Source organism: Schistocerca serialis, chromosome 4, assembly GCF_023864345.2.
Source record: "Schistocerca serialis cubense isolate TAMUIC-IGC-003099 chromosome 4, iqSchSeri2.2, whole genome shotgun sequence".
Lineage (NCBI taxonomy): Eukaryota > Metazoa > Arthropoda > Insecta > Orthoptera > Acrididae > Schistocerca > Schistocerca serialis.
The window spans coordinates 607,097,326-607,113,807 of record NC_064641.1 but is presented as its reverse complement, the minus strand read 5'-3'; the positions used below and the strand labels follow the sequence as shown (position 1 = coordinate 607,113,807).

Genomic DNA, 16,482 nt, shown 5'->3' with positions numbered 1-16,482 from the left:
CTTTCATCTCGCAGGATGATTTGAAATTGGGTTCAGGTAACCTGGAACTACTCATTAGTTAAATGAAAAAGTGAATCTTGCAACTCTGGTTGTTTCCGCAACAAATTGCTGTCCTGCAATTGATCCAGCATGCTGGAAATCCATCCGTATTTTCCTGACTAGCATCATCTTAAAAAGTAACGTATATAACACTTCATCTTACTAGATGATCCGTGGCTGGTTCCAAAGGTTATAACTCGCTGTAGAGAGCAGTGCAGTGGAGACTCTGAATTCGAGTGCTATGCTACAACGTTTCATAAAACAAAGTTTGTTGATAATCTGTATTCCCAATAATAATAATCGAACATATCGTTTGAAAAAGTCAGAGGGTAAGGAAACATAGTCCAGAAGTTGAAAAACATGATATTCCATCTTCGACTAAATGTAATTGAGCTTCATTAAATTACAATACTATGATACGAAGTCGCATTATATGAGAAAGTCTGACTCCCTGTGACATTGATTCTTTGTTGAAGATCTTGTTGTTTTAGACGTTTGTACACAAACAGTAGTACAGTACTGAAACATTCATCATGCAGTTTTCGCTCGTTCACCCGTTGTCTCCATGGCCATCAAACTGTAAAAAGAGAATGAAACAGGAATCGGTTATCACTACTATCAACAGACTGTAGAAATTAAAATTAGTACAGTGTTATTCGTAAGCCTATACATCATAAAATAAAGCTGGCTCACAAAACTTTGTTTAGAATTACATGATAAGATAATTTAAACGATATGTGTGTTTTGTAGCAGAATGGAGCAACAGCTTTCATCAAACATGCAGCATAAGCACTAAGTTGCTCAGTGATTTGTTACTTCTGAGTCAAGTTGAGGTGTCTGTTGTATACTCAAGTAATACCCACTCACTACACGAACAGATGCGAACACTGAAAGAGCTATTTATGCATCCCTTTGACAGAGTTACTACGCTTATCTCACGTTTCGATAAATAGAGCACAAAACAGCGTAAACGTATCGTTTGTCATTTCCAGCGTCTCCAGATGTCAGAGTTGTGCTCTTCATTAACTTAAGTAACCATTCCTTTTCATATTTGTAAACATGTGACGCGACAGTTCTATTTTTTCCACAACTTCCTGAATATTCAGTCATGGAATGTCTGCTAGTTTCTTTCCTAAATTTATCCTAGGATATGACCAACGTTGAAATTTTATTACACTACTGGCCATTAAAATTGCTGCACCAAGAACAAATGCAGATGATAAACGGGCGTTCATTGGACACAAATATATTATACTAGAATTGACATGTGATTACATTTTCACCCAATTTGGGTGCATAGATCCTGAGAAATCAGTACCCAGAACAACCGCCTCTGGCCATAATAACGGCCTTGATAGGCCTCGGCATTGAGTCAAACAGAGCTTCGATGGCGTGTACAGGTACAGCTGCCCATGCAGCTTAAACACGATACCACAGTTCGTCAAGAGTAGTGACTGGCGTATTGTGACAAGCCAGTTGCTTGGCTACCATTGACCAGACGTTTTCAGTTGGTGAGAGATCTGGAGAATGTGTTGGCCAGGGCAGCAGTCGAACATTTTCTGTATCCAGAAAGACCCGTACAGGACCCGCAACATTGCGGTCGTGCATTATCCTGCTGAAATGTAGGGTTTCGCAGGGATCGAATGAAGGGTGGAGCGACGGGTCGTAACACACCTGAATTGTAACGTCCACTGTTCAAAGTGCCGTCAGTGCGAACCAGAGGTGTCCGAGACGTGTAACCAATGGCAACCCATACCATCACGCAGGGTGATACGCCAGTATAGCGATGACGAATACACGCTTCCAATGTGCGCTGGTTCGTGGTTGAGTACACCATCGCAGGCTCTCCTGTCTGTGATGCAGCGTCAAGGGTAACCACAGCCATGGTCTCCGAGCTGATAGTCCATGTTGCTGCAAACGTCGTCGAACTGTTCGTGCAGGTGGTTATTGTCTTGCAAACGTCCCCATCTGTTGACTCAGGGATCGAGACGTGGCTGCACGATCCGTTACAGCCACGCGGATCTTCGTGGTGTTGCAATTTTAATGGCCAATAGTGTACTTTAATTCACAGTTTGTGTCAGTCTTAAACTGAGTGTTGAAAGCGAGTGGAATGTCCCGTGATTGTGGTTGAAACTATTGTAGAAAGGTAATTTATTTGAAAGCAGTAACACTGTAATAAACATGGTTCTGTTGCAAGTGTGCCGCGTCACAATCTTATTTGGGACGCACTTTCCGCAACAGTCTGCCAAATGCATGTTTTACACATTTTTACAAGTGTATTACGTAATGAAGTAGTTATATGTTCGCTACTTAAATATAGCAACTGTGCTTCATTGGTTCACAGGCGTCGCGCCGGGTAATACTGTGGAACCAGCACTGTATTTCAATGAGACTGCTGCGCGACATCTTCAGGTGCACAATAATTCAACGAGACAGCTGCTCGCTGTCCTCAGGTGCTTACTAACGTGTAGCTGCAGTGACTCGCCAGTATACAGGGTGGTCCACTTATAGTGGTCGGGCAAATATCTCACGAAATAAGCATCAAATGAAAAAACTACAGAGAACGAAACTTGTGTAGCTGGAAGGGGGAAACCAGATGGCGCTATGGTTGGCCCGCTAGATGGCGCTGCCATAGGTCAAACGGATATCAACTGGGTTTTTGAAACAGGAAACCTCATTTTTATTACATATTCGTGTAGTGCGTAAAGAAATATGAATGTTTTGGTTGGACCACTTTTTTCGTTTTGTTATAGATGGCGCTGTAATAGTAACAAACGTATAAGGACGTGGTATTATGTAACATTCCGCCACTGCGGACGGTATTTGCTTGGTGATACATTACCCATGTTAAAACAGACCGTTTACCAATTGCGGAAAACGTCGATATGGTGTTGATGTATGGCTATTGTGATCAAAAAGCCCAACGGGCGTGTGCTATGTATGCTGCTCGGTATCATGGACGACATCATCCAAGTGTCCCGACCGTTCGCCGGATAGTTACGTCATTTAAGGAAACAGGAAGTGTTCAGCCACATGTGAAACGTCAACCGTGACCTGCAACAAATGATGATGCGCAAATAGGTGTTTTAGCTGCTGTCGCGGCTAATCCGCACGTCGGTAGCAAACGAATTGTGCGAGAATCTCAAAAACGTCGGTGTTGAGAATACTACATCAACATCGATTACACCCGTACCATATTTCTTCGTACCAGGAATTGCATGGCGACGACTTTGAAAGTCGTATGCATTTCTGCCACTGGGAACAAGAGAAATTACGGGACGATGACAGATTTTTAGCACGCGTTCTATTTAACGACGAAACGTTATTCACCAACAGTGGCAACGTAAACCGGCATATTATGCACTACTGGGCAATGGAAAATCCGCGATGGCTGCGATAAGTGGAACATTAGCGCCCTTGACGGGTTAATGTATGGTGCGGCATTATGGGAGGAAGGGTAATTGGCCCCAATTTTATCGGCGGCAATCTGAATGGTGCAATGTATGCTGATTTCGTAAGTAATGTTCTACCGATGTTACTACAAGATGTTTCACTGCATGACACAATGGCGATGTACTTCCAACATGATGGATGTCCGGCTCATAGCTCGCGTGCGGTTGAAGCGGTATTGAATAGCATATTTCATGACAGGTGGATTGGCCCGCAGGTTCACCGGATCTGACGTCCTCGGATTTCTTTCTGTGAGGAAAGTTGAAGGATATTTGCTATCGTGATCCACCGACAACGCCTGACAAGAGGCGTCAGCGCATTGTCAATGCATGTGCGAACATTACGGAAGGCGAACTACTCGCTGTTGAGAGGAATGTCGTTACACGTATTGCCATATGCATTGAGGTTGACGGACATCATTCTGAGCGTTTATTGCATTAATGTGGTATTTACAGGTAGTCACGCTGTAACAGCATGCGTTCACAAAGGTACTTGTATCACATTGGAACAACCGAAATAAAATGTTCAAACGTATCTACGTTCTGTATTTTAATTTAAAGAACCTACCTAATAACCAACTGTTCGTCTAAAATTTTGAGCCATATTTTTGTGACTATTATAGCGCCATCTATCACAAAGCGATAAATGTGGTCCAACTAAAATATTCATATTTCTTTCCGTATTACACGAACATGTAATAAAAATGGAGGTTCCAATTTTTAAAAAAAGCAGTTGATATCCGTTTGACCTATGGCAGCGCCATCTAGCGGGCCAACTATACCGCCATCTGGTTTTCCCGTTCAAGCTAGCCAAGTTTCGTTCTTTGTAGTTTTTTCGTTTGACGCTTATTTCGTGAGATCTATGGCCCGGTCACGGTCAATGGACCACCCTGTATACGCTGGCTCGCTAGTAAAGCGCCTGCTGGACCGCCGGATGCGGCCGTGCTTTTCCCGCGTCGCGCGTGCGAAGACCGTGGGGGCCTTCTCTCCGGTAGTGGGGACTGGTTGTCGCCTCGCTCTATGATTTCTCTGTGATGACATTATAGCTCCACCCTTTAACGCCTGCGCTTTTGTAGTGAGCCAGCGTATATCTTGGCGTGCCACTGTAGCCACACTACTACACCTGAGGACAACGAGCAGCTGTATCGTTGAATTATTGAGCACCTTTCGCAGTATTATCGGACGAGGTTTTTCGTTTCATGCAAGACGGATCAAGGCGTGACCTCTTTGCAGACCGAATAATTGCTCACCAATTTGCCTTAGACCTTACATGATACAGATAGTACATGACGTCATCATTCTGAAACCAATATCTCTATCAACCGATTAGTGGCAGCAAGGGCTGTGTCTGAACACCAATCGAACTGTTCGAACAGTTTACGTCACAGTTCAGGAAATCTTGGCTTGTATTAGATCCTTTGATCATCCTGTGATGTAGTGACTTACGTTGATACTGTCACAAAGATCTGTCTAAGCGTTTTTAATGTATTTTGATAATAAAGGTGAATGTGAAACACGGACTGAAGTATTTCTAGGCTGAGGGTCATGCTAACAACGGCAACTAATAAATGTATAAAAGACTGCAATCATGATTATGTCCAATTCTCGAGGTTTACTTCGTTCTGTGATCTAGTGACGTCTGATGGTAGTATCTTCAATACGGGTCTTGCCGATGTGATTTATTCTCATATAAACATTACAGTCGCATTATTACAATCTATTTCGGTGGTCCGACATTTAATTCTTGATTAACTGTCATTTCTATTTCATCTGAACGTTTTCGTCATGTTTGAAAACTGATTAAAATCTGACATTACTTTTATGTTTTATTCTCACATGTGAAGAGGGATTGACTTGTCCGTTTGCAGCTTACTTCGTAAACTATTACTGTTTCTAATACACAGATCAAGTATTAGACTGGGTTCAGTCAAGTAGCATGTTTTGGATGACAACATTTTCGTCTTTGTCTGTTACCTTTACTTAAAAATCAGCATAAGCGTTTATAGATCTATACATACAGGTACACTGTGATTCGTATTTTCAGTTTGTGTAAACACAATAGGAGTTTGTGCAGTGGTAGGATTTATTACTATTTCCTTCATAGTTCTTCAAGATTTTAAAATTTTAAGGAGAACCGTAGCTTATTGTTGTTGATAGTTCATAATTTCTTACGTATCTCTCATACTCGCGCCACGCAAGGCAGATGTCACGTGATTGTACGATCAGGGTCGTTGATGTATCGAACTCTGCAGCTAATCGGGAAATACGTGAGTAACGTTTGTTGCCCCCCCAGTGGCAGCATCCATTTGGAGACGACTTCGGCCATATTGTTCAGTTGGCTTGGCTTGTTTGGGGGAGACCAGACAGCGAGGTTATCGGTCTCATCGGACTAGGGAAGGACGGGGAAGGAAGTCGGCCGTGCCCTTTCAAAGGAACTATCCCGGCATTTGCCTGGAGCGATTTAGGGAAATCACGGAAAACCTAAATCAGGATGTCCGGACGCGGGATTGAACCGTCGTCCTCCCGAATGCGAGTCCAGTGTATACTGTTCAGGTTATCTTTATGTTAGGAGCAGTAATTTAAGTAAAGGCTTCTTTATTTCTTATGAGGGGTTTGGTCACATCGAAAGACACGTGAAAGTAATATTTCGTTCCACATATCAATATTACGAGCTGAATGATAAGGGTCATACGTCGCGTAAAAATATAACATCTATTACTCGATGAGTGACGAAGACTTTCAGACGACAGAATGTTAATATCAATATTTAACTTATTATATGTTTTCTCTATAAGCAATGTGTTCTATTACGTTATGCTTGCAATCTTGTTACGGCTGCGCTGTCTTTACTGGATTGAACAAAGGTCATAACACATAAACGCTTAATTTGTGTAAAAATCCGACGTTATGGATATAATTGAATGTCATTTCTTATAAGCACATAACAAAATACTTCACACGTATTTTTGAAGAATCGTAAGGAAACTAAACGCTCCCAGCCAAAATGATATTTCGTCTTCTTCTCCTGTGGAAGCAATGAAATTAATGACTCGCAGTACAACAAAAACATGAATCCAGCGACGAATGGTAGTTCTGTCTTTTTTCAAAAGGAAGGAGTTTCAAATTCATTGTTGAAAACTGGCGCTCTATTCTTTCGCCTGGACAAATGTAAAACGATAACCATCGCATTTACTTTGGGAATTTCTGAGAGATTATACTAGCTCTACCGCTAGTCTATGTGTGTGGTACTAATAAACCAATCTCTCCATTGTTAAAATCAACGTTTCATTTCCCCTTTAATGAGAAAAATTGTAAGTATCGCCTCCACTTTGCATATTGTGTAAGGGCAGAAACTTGGCTTTCTGCCCTGTATAATCTCAGATCATTGTTGAAGCATCAGAATACGTATTATTAAAAATGGATCTCTAAAATTTCTTGTTATGTCGAATAGATTTTTATCAGATAGTTAATTCTGTCAAATTATTTTCGACGTGAACAAAAATTAAATTTCTAACAGAAGTTTCTGATGAACAGTTCGCTATTATCTGAACGCATTACTGAAATTACGAAGATTATTCTTGATTGATTGACATACTTCCTTATTACAAGCACTGATTCCATGAGAATTTTATATACAGTATTTTAAAATGGGATTTGCCCTTTTTTAAGACTAAGTATATTTATATTTGAATGAAGGATTTTATTTACTATTTTTTCCTTGTTTATTTTCATTTTATTTTTCAATACCGTGTACAATCTTTTAGGTGATTTGTGACGACCAATCAAATGGAAACAGCTAATTACTGGCGTTATTCCTGTCTTGGTCTAAGCAGGTGATACCGTTTTATTAGCTTTGAAATGGTATCAAAACAAATTTCAGGTGGACACCACTCACTCGATTTTGGCAGTCTCTTCCTTCAACCTAATTCGTATTTGACCATGAGGTTTCTGAGGAGGTTGATGGGGTCGCCATGGGCAGCCCTCTTTCTTCGTTGGTGGTAATTATTTTTAGGGATGATTTTGAGGACAGAGTACTAAAACGTGATCATTAAACCAACTGAACTTTTGCTGTATGAGTACGATACTTTCATATTGTGGTCTCATGGTGACACTACTGGAGTTTTTCTATCACTTCAACTCCATTCATAAGAATATTCGATTCCCTGATGTTTTTCAATCCGTACAGTGAGCAATCAGAAAACTAAACCAAGAAGATATATGAGAAGGGATTTAAAGTTCAGAAAAGGAAATAAAAAGTTCCTGATTTGCTGATGACGCTCTGATTTTGTCAGAGACGGCAAAGGACTTGGAAGGACAGCTCAACCGGATGGAGTGATGAAAATATGTTATAAGATGAACAGCTGCAAAAATAAAACAAGAATAATGGAATGTAGTCAACTTAAATCGGGGTATGCTGAGAAAATTAGATTGGGAAATGAACTAAACGTAATAGATGACTTTTGGCATTCGGTCAGCAAAATAACTAGTAATGGTCTATGTAGAGGGGATATAAAACGCAGAATGGTAATAGCAAAAAACGCATTTCGGAAAAATGCTAGTTTGCTAACAACTGACATCAGTCCAAATGTTAGGATGTCCTTTCTGAAGGTGTATGACGGAAGCGTTGCAAAACGTGGACGACAAGCAGTTTAAACAAGGAAAGAATAGAATCTTTTGAAATGCGGAGCTATAGAAGAATGCTGCAGTTATTTAGTTATTTACATGCTCCGTATGTTATCTGAACGATAATTTCACGGAAACTGTTATGGGGACGGATCGGGACTGTATGAATGACATGTAATAGCTTTCCAGCGAAATTTCTATATCGTAATCGAAACAATATAAGGGATTCCCAGAGAAATTTCTTCAGCTTAGTCGAAACTACCTTGGCAACATCTGTGCTCGCCTACAATCTCGATCTCTCCCCATGCGAGCTCTGAAGAAGTACATTCATGTCCGTCGACTTGCTTCGGACGAAGAGGTGCACATCTAGACATAATCATCGTTTCGCAGACAACCGCAAACAATTTTGCATGAAAGCGTTGACCTTCGTGTATCACAGTGGGATAAATGTGTTAAGAAATATAGAAATTACTTTTCAGATAATCATAACTCAAGTACCTGTGCTTACGAGCCGGGAACTAAGCAGTAAGTGTTCCAAGATGAAGTGAAACCAAAATCTTTATGTATATAGACAGTTCATCCATGAGAAGAGTTGTGAATGACACTTTTTGCATCTTATCGATATTGATAATTGCAAGATATTGCCCCAGGAATGTTTTAATTTTGAGTTCAAAGTAAGAAAACAAACGTCAAAAGCAAATATTTTTCGTCTGATATACTTACAATTAAAATTTTTCTTTTTCCTTTGCTTTGCTTCAAATGTAAAATCATGTTTCTTTCCAAATTTCATTATTCTGGATCAACGGAAAGTACTCTGTTGGTTTTAATGAGTGACTTTACAGTCTGAAAGTATGTGACGTAAATGACCATTTCTTTTGACTGCGTTGATTTAAAAGCGTGCATTTATTGCATCGCCATGGAATTATACACCTTATTTTGTGACATCAATTTCAACTTGATGCGCCCATTCCTTCTCTACAGATGGACATACAGTCTGGAATATAGTAAATGGCCTTTTTTTCGCAACACATTATTACAAGTTAATAATTTTCTGGTTTTTCCTTCACTTTTATTTTTAATTCTTACTGTTTACCGAATTTCATTATTCTAAGCCAACGGGGAGTACCTCGTAGGTTTTGATGTATGATTTTGCGAGTGTCAAAATATGTTACATAAATGGCTGCATCTTTTGATTGCATTAACCCGAAGTTGGCATTTATTACAATGTCAAGGCAGTATCTGCCTTGGTATGCGACATAAATTTAATAAGTTTGCCGTTCCTGAGGAAAAAGTGTCATAACAGACATACGGAAAGACATTCAGATGTGTGGCAAATGAAAAAAAAAACTATTACATGATTGGAAATTCAATTTTTGGGATTTTTCCTTTAGTTCTGCTGTGAAACCTTGCTTCTTGCAAAATTTCATGGTAAAGCTAGTGGGAAGTAATATATACTGTATGTTTTGATGAGTTTTCGCGTATCAAAATAGAACGATCAGCCAAAACATTATGACCACCGCCCATCGCAACATTCGTTGCCTGGTGGCGTTGCGGGGAAGTGACGCAGTAGCAAAAATGGTAAGTGGAGCAGACACAAGATCACCCGAGCGAAGATATGGGCTGCAAACTGAGAAATCCATTGAAGAAACGACTCTGACAAATGGTAAATTATAAATACGCAGAACCTGTGAACGAGTATCTCGAAAACGGCGGAGCTGCTTGAATTTTCATGGTCTACTGTCGTGAGCATCTACGGTAAGAAGTAGAAGGACAGAGGAACTATCACCAGCAGCTAAATGGTTGGACGACCACGACTCTTCTCAGATCATGGGGTTCGGAGGCTTCTCTGCTAGGTGAAGTAGTATAGATGGTGATCTGTGGCATCTCTACCGAAAGAATACAATGCTGGTGCACCCACAAGTGATTCGGAACACATCGTTCTTCTTATCTTGTTGAACATATAGCTCCACAGCAGAGCACCCCTACGCATTCTCATTTTTACCCAACGACATCGTCAATTACGATTTCAGTGGGCACGGGACCATCTGGACTCGACCGTCGATCAATTTAAACGTGTCGGATCTTCGGTTGAAGTACGTTTTTGCTACACTAGGTCGTCATCAAGATGAACAGCGGCTCGAAACGCACAGCTTGTCACAGACGCAGGCTGGTGGGAGCAGTATTACGCTATGGGAGACATTCTCCTACGCTTGCAGTAGTAACCAAAGTCACATGGACAGCTACGAAACACCTGCGTCCCTTCATGCTTGATGTCTTCCCCGACAGCGATGTCCTCTCTTAGCAGTTTAACTGTTCATATCTCGTAACCAGAAACGTGTTACAGTGGTTTGAAGAGCATTATAGTGGACTCACGTTGATGTCTCGGCGACCGAATTCAGCTGATGTAAATCGTGATGGAGCCCATCTGTGTAGCTATCGGACGTCGTCACCGCGTACGAAAATCAGAGGCCCGTTATTTGCGCAAGTTACACAACCTGTGCGTAGAAAACTAATGGCACACACCTCCACAAACCTACAAACAAACTGCGGCATTTCTGATCGGAGTCGATGGTGTATTTCATTCCGAAGACGGACAAACAAGCTCTTAAACAGATGGTCACACTGTTTTTTGTCAACGATGTATGTGATATAAATGGTCTTACCTTTTGATTGCAAGGACTTACAGTTTCAGTTTTTAAAACGCCCGAGGGACTCTAGCCCTCAGTATGTGACATATATTTCAAATTCATATATCTACCTGTTCCTGAGAGAAAGGGGTTTCAACAGTCGGACGGACAGACTGTCAGACAAAGACAACATACAGATCCTATAAGGGTTCCGTTTTAGCGATTGAGGCTCAGAACACTAAAACGTACCTCAACCTCCGAGGGCTTCAAAGAAAATAATAATTTGTTTCTTTGGCTACACTGGAAATCCCCTTACCATTTCGTGAAGAGTTCTAGCAAGAGTTTATGCTGATTGTGCACAACTCATTTGTATGTCCCAAGTAATCGATAAAATGAGGAAAGCTACCGAACAGCTCCATTCTTCTTAGTGACGCTGTCCTCTCTCACATAAGATATCAGCATCACTTTAATGTCTCATTAACTTAATTTATCTCCTACAGACTTCTTTTTGTTCCCTTGTATTAAACTAAATGTGAGTGAACAGAGATTTTCTTCCCGTCGTGGTGTAGCTTCTACTCAGAGACATGATTTAGAACTACGTACAACAATGCGCAAACGATGGGAACGCATGCATAGGTGTACATAATTTGAAGAATATTTTGTAAAACAATAAGACGATTCGTACAAAAAACTCTTTTTGTTTTTGCTGAATTTTCCTTGTGTATCTTATATGATGCGAACCTTCTCGTCTTGACTCCCACATATGCCGTTTTAAATTACTACTTTTCTCATTCTAAAGCGAGCTCTGTGTTAGGAATATGTAAACAGGACAAAATTTCCGTTTTTCCTGTTAGGATTGCAGGGCTCTGAGCTATTAAGAAAGAGTTAGTAATATCTGTACCAAACGAGGCCGAAACTGGTCAAAATGCGAAAATGTGTCTAGTGATAAAATTACAGCCTTGGAGGAACTACTTTAGTTCCACACGTAGTTCACATATGGCACAACAAAGTTAACGCGGAGAATAATAACATTGTTTCGAGTTCCAATTAAAAAAAAAATATTATTTTAAATAGGCAATATTGCTGTAACCGAACTTCGAAATGAATATTTTCATATTTCACTCGTCAACACTGAGACCGTAGAAACGATTCAATTAATTCACAGGTTTAACTGCATTTAGTTAAACGACTTCATCAACAAGAATAGCAGCTCTTCCAGCATTTCACGTAATGATTCATTCAGTAGGCTGCATTGAAAATACTAACTGCTGTTGTCCTATTAATAAAAAAAATTTTTGTTACATTGACTGATCCTTCAGATAACCGACGTATGCTCAAATGGGCTGCAACCCGTTGGCTACAGAACATTTTTCAAAGTTTAAATAATCGTTTTAATCTAAGAGGAAGATAATTATTTCTCGATAAGGATAAGGCCAGATATATATCACGCTCTGCTGTGAAAACCTGACACAGTTGGTCGTGTCTTTCGATTATGTATCTACAGCCACTGAGTCCATGCAATTATTACGTTGAAACTGCTTTTCATGTACCAATGAAAGGACGTATGCTCTGGAGTTCTGATTTCTTTTATCCATACTGAGGTAAACTGTTGCTGTCGGAAGTAGACTTCGATGCCAGCAGCGCCAGCCTGGTGTACTAATCAGAATGGGACGAGATTAGCAACGAATTTAACAGATGGCAGCAGCAGTGCTACCTCTGACGTACAATTTCTTTTCGCTAGGAATTTAATCGGTAATACAATGACTAACATTTATTCCATATACGAAAAGAAGAGATAATAATCACGGTGAACGAAAGTAATTATTTGTTTCACAATTCTAATTTCGGCCTGTGGTCCGTTTTCCTGTACTGCTGTAACAGATTTTGCTTCAACGTATGTTAGAGTTTAAAATTCTCCTACGTGTACGCTTATAATCGTCAACACTAAGCCGTATTACAGTAACTAAAAATGTAACAGTGTATAAAGATGACCTATTATGTTTTTTACAGAACTAATGAAACAAAAACATGTCTTTCCTACAGATAATCAAATTGTCATTCAAAATATCTGCCAGTATAACTTAACACTTTCGCATACATTCAAAACATCTCTGGAAAAATTTTAGTGCTCAAATGCATATACAGTGTCTAGAAAGGAGACTGCAAGATGAACGTCAGTAATAGGAAAATGCGGGTGATGGAAAGTAATGGAACTAAATGAGCTGATCCTGAGGGAATTAGATAGTTAGAAAACGATGGTCGCTTCAAACACTGAAACAGCATCCCAAATAATTTAAGCGTCACCTTATATTGAAACATTTACATCTTAATTCGTGTAAAAACAACCATAACCAGTGATACAACAGTGAAACTACCCAAGAGTATAAGCTTTTATTCCACTAACCTTTGGCCACCAATGAGTACAACTGATGTAAGAGGATTCGACACCACATACGCAAAAATTTTGTTTTGGCTTCAGTTTCATGAATGAATTGATGCAGCTCCATATCCTGTGAAAAATTCTTGGTCTGTAGACAACTACTGCTATCTAAATACATTTGAACCTGCTTACCTTGGTAAATCATTAGTCTTTACAATTTTTACACCCCTTCATTTCCAAGTACTACCCACGTGACGATTCGCTGAAACCGCAAGATTTGTCCCATCAACTTCTTCTGCTAAATTGTGTCATAATTTTCTTATATCCCAATACTATTCAGTACCTATTCGTTTGTTACCCAATATATACATATAATCTTCAGCATTCTAGTATATTACCTAATTTCAACTGGTTCAACTGGTTCTAAGCACTATGGGACTTAACATCTGAGGTCATCAGTCCCCTAGACTTAGAACTACTTAAACCTAACTAACCTAAGGACATCACACACATCCATGCCCGAGGCAGGATTCGAACCTGCGACCGTAGCAGCCACGTGGTTCCAGACTGAAGCGCCTAGAACCGCTCGGCCACCGCGGCCAGCACCTAATTTCCAAGGCTTCTATTTTCTTTCACTTCGGTAAAAGGTTGCACTCCAAATACAATCAGAAATTTATATTAGATGTTAGTAGATTTCTCTTATACAGACTCGCTTTTCTTGTTAATACCAGTCTACATTTTGTATTTATCTAGTTAGGCTATTGTCACTTATTTTACTGCCGAAATAGCAAAACACATTTACTGATTTTATTGCATTATTTCCTATTTAATTCGTCAGTGTCACTTTATCTGACTAGACTGCATTCAATTACCATTGCTTTAGTTGAACTGGTATTCATCTTATAATGTCTTTCCAACGTCTTACCCACATTTTATTTCCCTTTCCAAATTTTCTTTGGTTTCCTTTACCGCTTCAATCCACAGTTTAAAGAGAATCGAAGATACGCTATAATCCTGTTTCAATACCTTTTCAATCACTCACAATGAACCCACATAGCCCCCTAGAACCATCATTAACGAATTCACATCACATGATATAAGAAAACAGAGAAACTTAAAGTAATAAATGAGTTTTGCTATTCGGGGAGCAAAATAACTGATGATGGTCGAAATAGAGAGGATATAAAATGTTGACTGGGAATGGCATGGAAAGTGTTTCTGAAGAAGAGAAATTTGTTAACATCGAGTATAGATTTAAGTGTCAGGAAGTCGTTTCTCAAAGTATTTGTATGGAGTGTAGCCATGTATGGAAGTGAAACATGGACGATAAATAGTTTGGACAAGAAGACAATAGAAGCTTTCGAAATGTGGTGCTACAGAAGAATGCTGAAGATTAGATGGGTAGATTACATAACTAATGAGGAGGTATTGAATAGAATTGGGGAGAAGAGAAGTTTGTGGCACAACTTGACAAGAAGAAGGGACCGGTTGGTAGGACATGTTCTGAGGAATCAAGGGATCACAAATTTAGCATTGGAGGGCAGCGTGGAGGGTAAAAATCGCAGAGGGAGACCAAGAGATGAATATACTAATCAGATTCAGAAGGATGCAGATTGCAGTAAGTACTGGGAGATGAAGAAGCTTTCACAGGATAGAGTAGCATGGGGAGCTGCATCAAACTAATCTCAGGACTGAAGACCACAACAACAACAATGGTACAGGTCGAGTTAAAATCGACATTAAAACTACATTACTTCTACACTATTCGGAAAGAGATGGAAGATGAACCTTAATAGCTGCAAGTTCATTGACACATTGCAGCTGGGTGCGACCGGTGAGGGAGAATCGAGTCCTTTACTTTTAGACGTGACAGGAAGTTGACTAACAGGAACGTAAACAGCACGGAGAGTTGTTTCACGAGTCGTTGGGACACTGCGAGTCTGTGTAACAAACCTGCAGACCCAAATCCTTCCAAGCACTCACTTATCCAGCGATAATGATGCGAGATAAATCGGTTTAGGTGGTTACCTACCTCTCAGTATCCGCCGGCATTTGTTTCTGACCAGCACTGTACCATCTCTGCATCTTCCTTTACGAGGGAAGCGACGGAAACGGACAGAATGTTCCTGAGCGTATGTGGAAGTCAGCAGCGCGACGAAGACACCCAGCAGGCATAAAACGACGGAGAACTTCATTCAGAAAGCCTATGCCTACAAGTGTGGCCTCCTTCCCTTTCGCTAGAGAACAGACAGGATGTGGCGCCTGCTTCCGTTAGGGGTTCGCCGCTTCCGCTCATTTAAATACGTGCCCTAGACGTCATTTCCTGAGTGTTCTAGGAAAGTCATTGCTCAGCCAAGTCTCAGGAAAAGGTTAAATGTTATCTGTCTTCCTGCAGAAAATGTTGAAATGGTCGTGGAAATAATTGATATTCACTCGGCTCCCGGCTACGAACTTACGATTCAGCAACCGTTAAATCATATGCTGTTTTATCAATTTATGACAGTGCTGGTGAAGAGTGGCCATTATTGTATACAGTATCAGCCAGCCACAGATAACTTTTGGTTTTCTTGTTGGAAAAGCACCGTAACCGGTTTAGAATCTGTGTATTCTTCGTAAGACGGCTTAGGTAATTTTATCGAAACACGTGAACGTTGATTTACAGGTGAATTACCCTAATATAACCAAAATTTCACAATTTCTAGAATCTGACAATGATGGTTGCGATACGGACTTATGTTGTTATGCAACTAGTGTGAAATGACCCGGTGTAACATTTAGTTTCATCGGTTTCTTTCCAACAAATAAAACTCATATTATAATGTATTCATTTTTAACAAAGAGGCAGAAGTCTGACAGAAGGCCTCATTCGAGTCAGCTTCAGATATGTAGTTCCTGATTTTAACGTTATTACGTCTTACAAACAGTGCTCTATAGTATGATTTAGATTTAATAGAGCTGACTCACAGCTTCTGATGACAGTTGACAGTTCGGCAACACCTATTTTTTATGTCTTTAATCACGTCAGTACTGCTGCCACCTTCAATATCCACTTCTAGAACATATCGCTAGCAACATAAGCAGAGCATGTACTACTGTTCCTTCGTGTCCAGTGATTTCATCTATTTCAAATAGGTAAATATCTACACGACAAGTTTTCGATTTGTTTCAATTTTTACCTATTGTTGTCTCAGTGATGTTTTCCATGTCAATTAATAGTCTTTTCCAACTGAAGATTTATTTTGTCTTTTACCTAATACGTGACACACACTCAACTGGTAAGTTGTATTGTGTCCGTGCATAGGGAAGAGGCGGTGGCTATACAAGATTAAGAAACATAAACGTAATTCATAAAGTGTCGGCACTT

The 16,482-nt window shown here is 40.0% G+C and overlaps 1 long non-coding RNA gene across 1 annotated transcript; it reads right to left on the bottom strand.

Moving 5' to 3' along the window:
- Positions 1–405: 405 nt before the first annotated feature.
- Positions 406–15,350, bottom strand: LOC126475415 (uncharacterized). Its single transcript, XR_007586724.1, has 2 exons — positions 15,151–15,350; positions 406–616 (listed from the first exon to the last, which is right to left on the bottom strand). It is a non-coding gene; the product is annotated as an uncharacterized LOC126475415 (long non-coding RNA).
- Positions 15,351–16,482: the final 1,132 nt, after the last annotated feature.